This window comes from Euprymna scolopes, chromosome 19, assembly GCF_053919585.1.
Source record: "Euprymna scolopes isolate OS-2025 chromosome 19, ASM5391958v1, whole genome shotgun sequence".
Taxonomy (NCBI): domain Eukaryota; kingdom Metazoa; phylum Mollusca; class Cephalopoda; order Sepiida; family Sepiolidae; genus Euprymna; species Euprymna scolopes.
This window is the reverse complement of record NC_136500.1, coordinates 141,336,500-141,344,617: the sequence shown is the minus strand read 5'-3', so window position 1 is coordinate 141,344,617 and position 8,118 is coordinate 141,336,500. Positions and strand designations below refer to the sequence as shown.

At 31.4% G+C, this 8,118-nt stretch overlaps 1 pseudogene; it reads left to right on the top strand.

The window, feature by feature from the left end:
* The first annotated feature begins 764 nt into the window (after positions 1-764).
* Positions 765-903, top strand: LOC145240581 (U2 spliceosomal RNA; annotated as a pseudogene).
* Positions 904-8,118: the final 7,215 nt, after the last annotated feature.

The following is an 8,118-nucleotide window of genomic DNA, read 5'->3' as shown; positions in this document are numbered from 1 at the left end:
GCGAGCAAAGACCATATGTGGGAGCAATCCCACATATAAGACCTTGGTCAATGTAGGGGCAACCCTTCATACCAATTGTCACTATCCAGCTCCCCTACTCCCCGGGGAGTTGGTCCCCATTTTCTCTTCACTCCTCACTTTAAAAATCGGCCTTGTGCCTAATTTGCTCAGTGAGGGAGCAAATAAATACTATCTGTTCCGGCAGATACTGCAAGCTATGACAAGCAAAGACCAGATGTGGGGGCAACCCCACATGTCTGACCTTTAACCAGCTCCCATTTCCCACCTCTCGGGAGCTGGTCCCCTTTTCCCCTTCCCCCTCCCTTCACTCCTCACATTAAAAATCGGCCTTGTGCCTAATTTGCTCGGTGGGGGAGCAAATAAATACCATCTGTTCCGGAACATACTGCAAGCAAATACCATATGTAGGGGTAACCCCACATATCAAACCTTGGTCAATGTAGGGGCAACCCTTCATACCAATTGTCACTATCCAGCTCCCCTACTCCCCGGGGAGTTGGTTCCCATTTCCTCTTCACTCATCACATTAAAAATCGGCTTTGTGCCTAATTTTCTCGGTAGGGGATCAAATAAATACCAACCCCACATATAAGACCTTGGTCAATGTAGGACAACCCTTCATACCAAGTTTTACTATCCAGCTCCCCTACTCCCCGGGGAGTGGGTTCCCATTTCCCCTTCACTCTTCACATTAAAAATTGGTCTTGTGCCTAATTTGCTCGGTGGGGAGGGGGCAAATAAATACCCTTTTCTTCGCCTTTTTGGCTCAGATCAAAGTGTAGTATCTGTTCTTACTATATGCTGTACTTATGTTTGTAACTTTGTGATATAAAGTGGAAAATCACTTTTCTGTATTAATTTAATGTAAAATGATCACCCACTTTACAACCAGTCAGTCTCAAAGCCATTCAAGTCATTTTCCAGATCATTAAAGTTGTTTTTGAAGGATTCCAGTTATTTTTTAAGCATTCAAGTCATTCTTAAAATCATTCAATTCATCCTTAAGTTCATTAAAGCCATTCTAAGTCATTTAATTTTTATTTATTTAAGTCATTTCAGCCCATTTCTCGGTCATTTTAAAAATTTGATGTCAATCCTACATTCGAGCATTCATTCATTACACAAGAGCACGCGACTAATGGCTATCGGCTTAGTTAATATGAATATCAATGCACACACCAAAAAAAAAACGAATTTATAGGAGTGAATATATATATATATATATATATATATATATATATATATATATATATATATATATATATATATATATATATGTTGTTTTGAAAAAAGAAAAACCGAATAAATTTATTAAATGATCAACGTTCCGTCCCTATTGCAGAGGACATCTTCAGGATATTAAAAAGAAAAATGCATAAGAAGAAAACGATCATACGAAAATGAAAAGGAAATTCTACCCATATCGGGAAGGAAACTATGTGTGTGTATGGGAAGGTTGGGTTGTTCAATGTCAATATATACACTTTTAAAAATACGTTAAATAAATATGTACACTTTTTTCCCCTCTAAACTTATTCATTTTGTTTTAATTATTTAAGGATTACGGTTCACCAGGATCTGTTTTGATATTTTCTTCTTTGATTATTATTTTCCCTATTTTATTATTTTTTTTTTTTTTGCATTTTTCCTTTTTTTTGCATCCTGAAGATGCCCTCTGCAATAGGACGTACGTTGATCATTTCGTAAATTCATTCTGTTTTTATTTTTATGCATATATATGTGTGTGTATGGGAAGGTTGGGTTGTTCAATGTTCGAAAGTGATAAAAAATGGATAAATAACATAGAATATCACCCCACTATTTCTGTATTATACGGCCTCCCCAAAACACATGAAGAAAACGTCCCTATGCGACCCATAGTATCTAACATCGGAAGCGTCACCTATAAATTAACACGAGCTATTGCCCAAATTTCAACTCCAATAATGGGCACTATCTGTACTTCACATATTAAAAACTCTGGCAACCTTCTAAATAAAATAAAAAATATTGACATACAAAAAAACACTATGCATAGTTTAGACATAATTTCCCTTTACACCAACATTCCTATAAAAAAATGCCTTAATCTACCCCAAAAGCACCTAAACAAAATTGAAGCCGATCTACCTTTTTTCTCGAATACATTAATATAAATTATAAACCTCATTACCGATAGAACCTATTTCCAGTTTAATAATTCCTACTACAGATAAAAATTTTGACTCCCTATGGGTAACCCCCTTAGTGGTGTACTAGCTTGCTTATTTCTAGAATTCCTAGAGACCAACTCTTTTAAACACAGACTTCCTAAAAACTGCACATACTTTAGATACATAGATGATATTCTTATTTTTCTCCCCATAAACGCACAAATAGAACAACTTAGAAATAAATTAAATTAAGTAGAACCGTCTATAAAATTTACACACGAATCCGAACAAGACAACTCCCTAGTTTTTCTAGATATACTCCTCATCATATCAGAAACCGATCTGAGTTTCAAAGTACATAGAAAAACCACACACAAAAACATTTATATTCACTACTACTCGCACCGCAATGATAAAATAAAGACTGACATTGGTGTTTTTCTTGCATGCCTTTACAATATGCTGGCCCCAATATCTTAATGATGAAATTCAATACATTACGAATGTTTTAAAAATAATTACAGTACCCGTCCTATTTCATTTCTTACACAAAGAAAAAAAGCTAAGAAAATACATTATAATGTAACCAGACTGAAAAAATAAAACAAATACCTCACTATTAAACAGACATCTTTTCATTCCCACCCACACTAAAAATACAAAAATCTACGGGATTCTTAATAGACTTGGTTTTCACTTGATACAAACAACTTCCACAACAATAAAACAGACATTGAAAACTACCAAGCACTCTCCCAAAACCCTCACATCCGACGCCGGTATATATATTCCATCCCATGTAACAACTGTCAACAAGCGTACATATATATATATATATATATATATATATATATATATATATATATATATATATATATATATATATATATATACAGCTTGAATTATAAGTGGTTTGCACTAAACCAATACCATAATACTTAAAATTAAATTCAAATTTTTATATATCTTTTCATTTAAACGCGAAAAAAAAACAATTTGGACACTGAAAACATACACAGTAAAACAATACGTTTTATTGTCGCGTTGATTATTTATTTGTAACGGAAATTTAAAAAAACATATTTTCGGAGTTATTTATTTATGTTGATAGTGTAGAAGTAAATGTATGAATGTTTTTTTTAAAAAGTGGGTAAATTGTCGTTGTAAATACGGAAATGAACGATGTAAAAAAAATTCAGAAAGTAGTAGCAATTGTTTATTTGGATAATTTATACGCTAAAAAAAGAACGATAATTTAAACGTGAAAACGTACACAGTATAACAATACATTTTATTATCGCGTTGATTTTTTGTTTATGTACGCATGCGCAACCGGAAGTCGTAAACCGGATGTTAGGTTATCACACCCGTTACAAGGTCATTTGAGTTTTATAATTACATATATATGTATATATGTATATATAATCTATCTATATATATATATATATATAAAAGTGAACGTATCTGTATGTGTGTCTGTGTGTACGCAATAACTCTGTCAATTTTCAATCTACAGACTCGAAATTTGATATACAGGGTACTGAGATTTGGGAAAATCGATGTGATCGGTTTTCGGCCAGAAACTTGGCTGTTAAGGGGTCCAAGTTAAACGATTTGACCTTTGAGAACTCTACCAAACTCTTCCGAAAATTTTGCATCTAAACGCCTGAAATTTTAGATATAGGTATCTTGGACATGGGTCTAACTTAATAACTTGATTTGAGCCCAAAACAATAAATGAAGGGGGTCATAATAGGGGTCAAACTTTTTAGAAATTGATCTCTACCAAATTACTCAGACAATTTTTGGTTTAAACATTTGAAATTTTACATAAAGGGTATTAAGAGATAGGGCAAGCTTTTTAATCGGTTTTGGGGGGAAATTTTTGTTTCCAATATATAAATGTATGTATGAATGTATGTTTGCATGTCTGCCTAAAACTTTGGATAAATATCGAAAAATTGGCTAAAACCATTAATATCTTCATCTTCAACTGGGCACTTTTCTACAGGGTGGGGTCGCTTTTTTCGCCGATATTTTTTAAAGTCATCCTCTCCTTTCGATTGTCTATCCTTAATTTAAACGTAAGTCATTTCCGGTTTGGTGGTGGTCGTAATAGCAAAGACGTCACGTTTTTCCCCATTCTTTTCCTCCTTCGTGGTACGGGTTCGAGCCTGCATTCCTACTACCATTTTTTTTTGCTCAACATACACCTCCAAACACCCAGGCAACGCCAGGATGAAATGCTAGTATATCTATAAAAGTGAAATTGTTTGTGTGTACGCATTTGTATGTGTCTGTCCATTTCCCTATCAAATTACTCCGTTAATTTCCAGTCTAAATACTCGAGACTCTACCAAACTCCTCTACCAGTTTTGGGTCTAAACACTTGAAATTTTAAATGTAGTTTACTTTGACATGGATCTAACTTCATAATTCGATTTGACTCCAAATGACTAAATGTTAAGGGGCCAAAATTGAGTTCAAAAGTAAAAAAAAAAAATTGACCTCTGCGGTCTCTATCAAATTAATCAGCCAGATTTTGGTTTGAACATTTGAAATTTTACATAAAGTGTATTCAGGTATAGGGCAAGCTTTTTAATCGGTTTGGGGCCGAGAATTTGTCTGCCAAGGTGTCAAAGTACAGAAAATTAGTCTCTAGTAAACTATTCATCCATTTTTAACTCTAAACTATTTAATTTTACATAACGGGTATTCAGACATACAGCAAGCTTTTTAAGCAGTTTTTGGCAAAAATTATGCTCCCAAGAGGTCAGTGTTGAAAGAGTTGACTTTTGCAGGCTCAACCAAACTCCTCCGTTTATTCCGGGCTAAAAACTTGAAATTTTAGATGTAGCTTACCTGGAGACCTTTTAATATATATATATATATATATATATATATATATATATATATATATATATATATATATATATATATAAAACTACTTAATTTACTCACATAAAGTTAATATACGAAAGTATAAATTTATGCGTAAACTTATTTACTTGAAAAGTGCTCAATACGTAGGTAGTGCTAGTAAGTAAGTTATAAAATATATATGGTGATTAAGCTACACTGAATATTCCGCGTTTCAACCACTGTAGGACTCTTCAGGCCGCGAAATATTCAGTGTAGCTTAATCACCATATATATTTTATAACTTACTATATATATATATATATATATATATATATATATATATATATATATATATATATATACGCACATAAAGTTATGAACAGCATCTAGGGCTCGGGCGAAGCGAGGGTGAACTGCTAGTATATATATATATATATATATATATATATATATATATATAAATCCGTAATCCTGTGTGTTTGTTTATTTGTTTGTTCACAATTTGATTAATATATACAAAACTTCCTGCTGAAAACGGTGATCTATATAAATTTTATTTACTATAAGATTTTCTATATAATTAAATAGCATCACGATTTATATATATACACTATATTTAAGACAATGTACATAATAGAACTAATCTAATTTGCATATTATATTAAAGAAAATCTTTTTAAATAATTCGCTCAATTAAAATTACTGATTATAGTAATGTAATTGATGTAATTGTTCTATTTAAGAGTATTATTTAAAGTTAATTCATTTAAATTATTTTAATTCAAGTTATTTCGTACTATTTGCTAAACTGGCACATTTTAAGTAATTTTCACTGACATTTCACTTCCGGTTATGAACGGATATAGTTTTTAACCAAATCGAGAGATATGGTGATAAAATGATTTGTTTAAATTATTTATTTTCTATAAATGTAAAAGTTACAAATATTGATAAAAAAATAAATAATTAGGCTAAGGATGATTTTATTTTTCGACGAAATATTTTAAATTGTTAGCCCTCTATTAAAGTCTCGGCTATAAATGTCGATTCATTGTAAGGTGTGAACACGTTTATCAAAAGGTTAAAATTTATTTCCTACGGACGATTTTAAAATCATTTTTAAACTATTCACTTGACTGTCTGAATTTTATTATCGTTTCCATAATACTTTGAAAAAGAAACAAGGTAAAGTAATGCTTTTTATATCAGATATATTCCTACTTGTTTTTTTTTGTTTTTTTTGTTTTTTTTTTTCACTTTTTTTTCTTCGATTTTCTTTTGAGAAAGATCTTATGTTTTCCTGTCTGGGTAATTGATTTAGTTGATAATATATATTTGTGTGGGGGAGTTTCGACGTAATTATGGGGTTTTTCGGGGGGGAGGGGGTGTCGCTTTATGTCTCAGCATCACTCAAAGAAAAATAATTGCTGAAGTACAAAAATGCGGGTGTTTTTATCTGTTTAGTACTTCTGCAGTTTACCAACCGTGCTATTTTTTAGATATGATTTACAAGTGTGATTCAATTTTTGCCGTATGTTTTGTTTATTAAATTTTTATGTGAAAGTCCTTCCTTTATTAAAAATGGGGTACTTTTTATATGCACAACCAAGCATAGTTTATCCGCAAAAATCCTAATTTACATTTTTGGGAGCAACACAAACTGAAAACCGACCTGTACAGTTTTTTTCTACGTAATGTAGAACTTTCGTTTACATTTTTACCAGTGGTATCTTTTTCACATTTTGGACATCATAACTGCTAATTTACCACTATTTAATCTAACTTTAACTTTACAAATCTATTGACACTCCTGTAGATGAAGATGATGCTGTGAAATATCCTACAGAGTTCTTGAATTCAATTGAGCTTTCTGGAATGCCTTCCCATCTTCTAAAAGTTAAAGTTGGTTGTACTATCATGATTTTAAGATCATTAGAGCCACCAAAAACAACTAATGGAACAAGATGTGTTGTAACTAGATTGCATAACAATTTCATTGAAGCAATGATTACATTTGGGGCTTATAAAGGTCAAACTGTACTCATTCCGAGAATTCCACTGATGCCAAGTGATAGCGAGTTGCCCTTTGCTTTTCGGAGGCTGCAGTTTCCAGTGAGGCCCTGCTTTGCTATGAGCATTAATAAGAGTCAAGGGCAAACATTCAAAGTTATCGGAATTGATCTGACAAACCCATGTTTTAGTCACGGCATGTTTTATGTGGCAGTTTTAAGAACAGGAACTTCAAAATCAATCAACATATAAGCTAATAAAAGAAAAACAAGAAATTTCGTTTACCCAGAAGTTTTGGTTTCGAACCTGTAATTACATAAATATTAAAAGAATGCCAATTAGTATCGTGTAATACAAATATATCCGTAGCAAAGCTCGGGTAAATCGGCTAGTATATATATATATATATATATATATATATATATATATATATATATATATATATATATATATATATTTGAGGAGGTGAATTAGATTTCATTTTCTGTTTACTCCCTAATAAAAAACAATAATTCCCTATTTTAAAATTTTAAAATCATTTTTTATCTTCCAAATTTTGTAATTAAATTTTTTTTCTTTATTATATCAGGCAAAAAAAAAAGTTGCTCGCTTGCGTGTGAGTTTAAGCATAGAAGTTGAAGTCGAGGTTGTTTTTTTTTTGTTTTTGTTTTTTGTTTTGTTTTTTGTTTTTTTTTATTTTTGTTTGTTTGTTTTTTGTTTTGTTTTTTTGTTTTTTTTTGTTTTTTTGTTTTTTTTTTAAACAGTTGTTTCGATATAAGAAAATATGAACTTTTTATTTAAACTATAAATTGTTAGGTGAAAGTATAGGGTTTTTCGAAGAAAATTTACGGATTGGTAACGTGCTTAAATAATATTTGGTGCTAATGCAGAGAGTGATGCGCGTTATTTTATTTAATCGTATTTCCACGTTTAATTAAAGTTTTAGTACAGATTAGGTACAAAACACCATGTTTTTACATAATAAAATATGAATGCTTTTTCTTTATTAAAGAAATTGGGTACTCATGCACTTATTGATCCGTGCTGAAATAACGTTATTATTTAAAAAGCC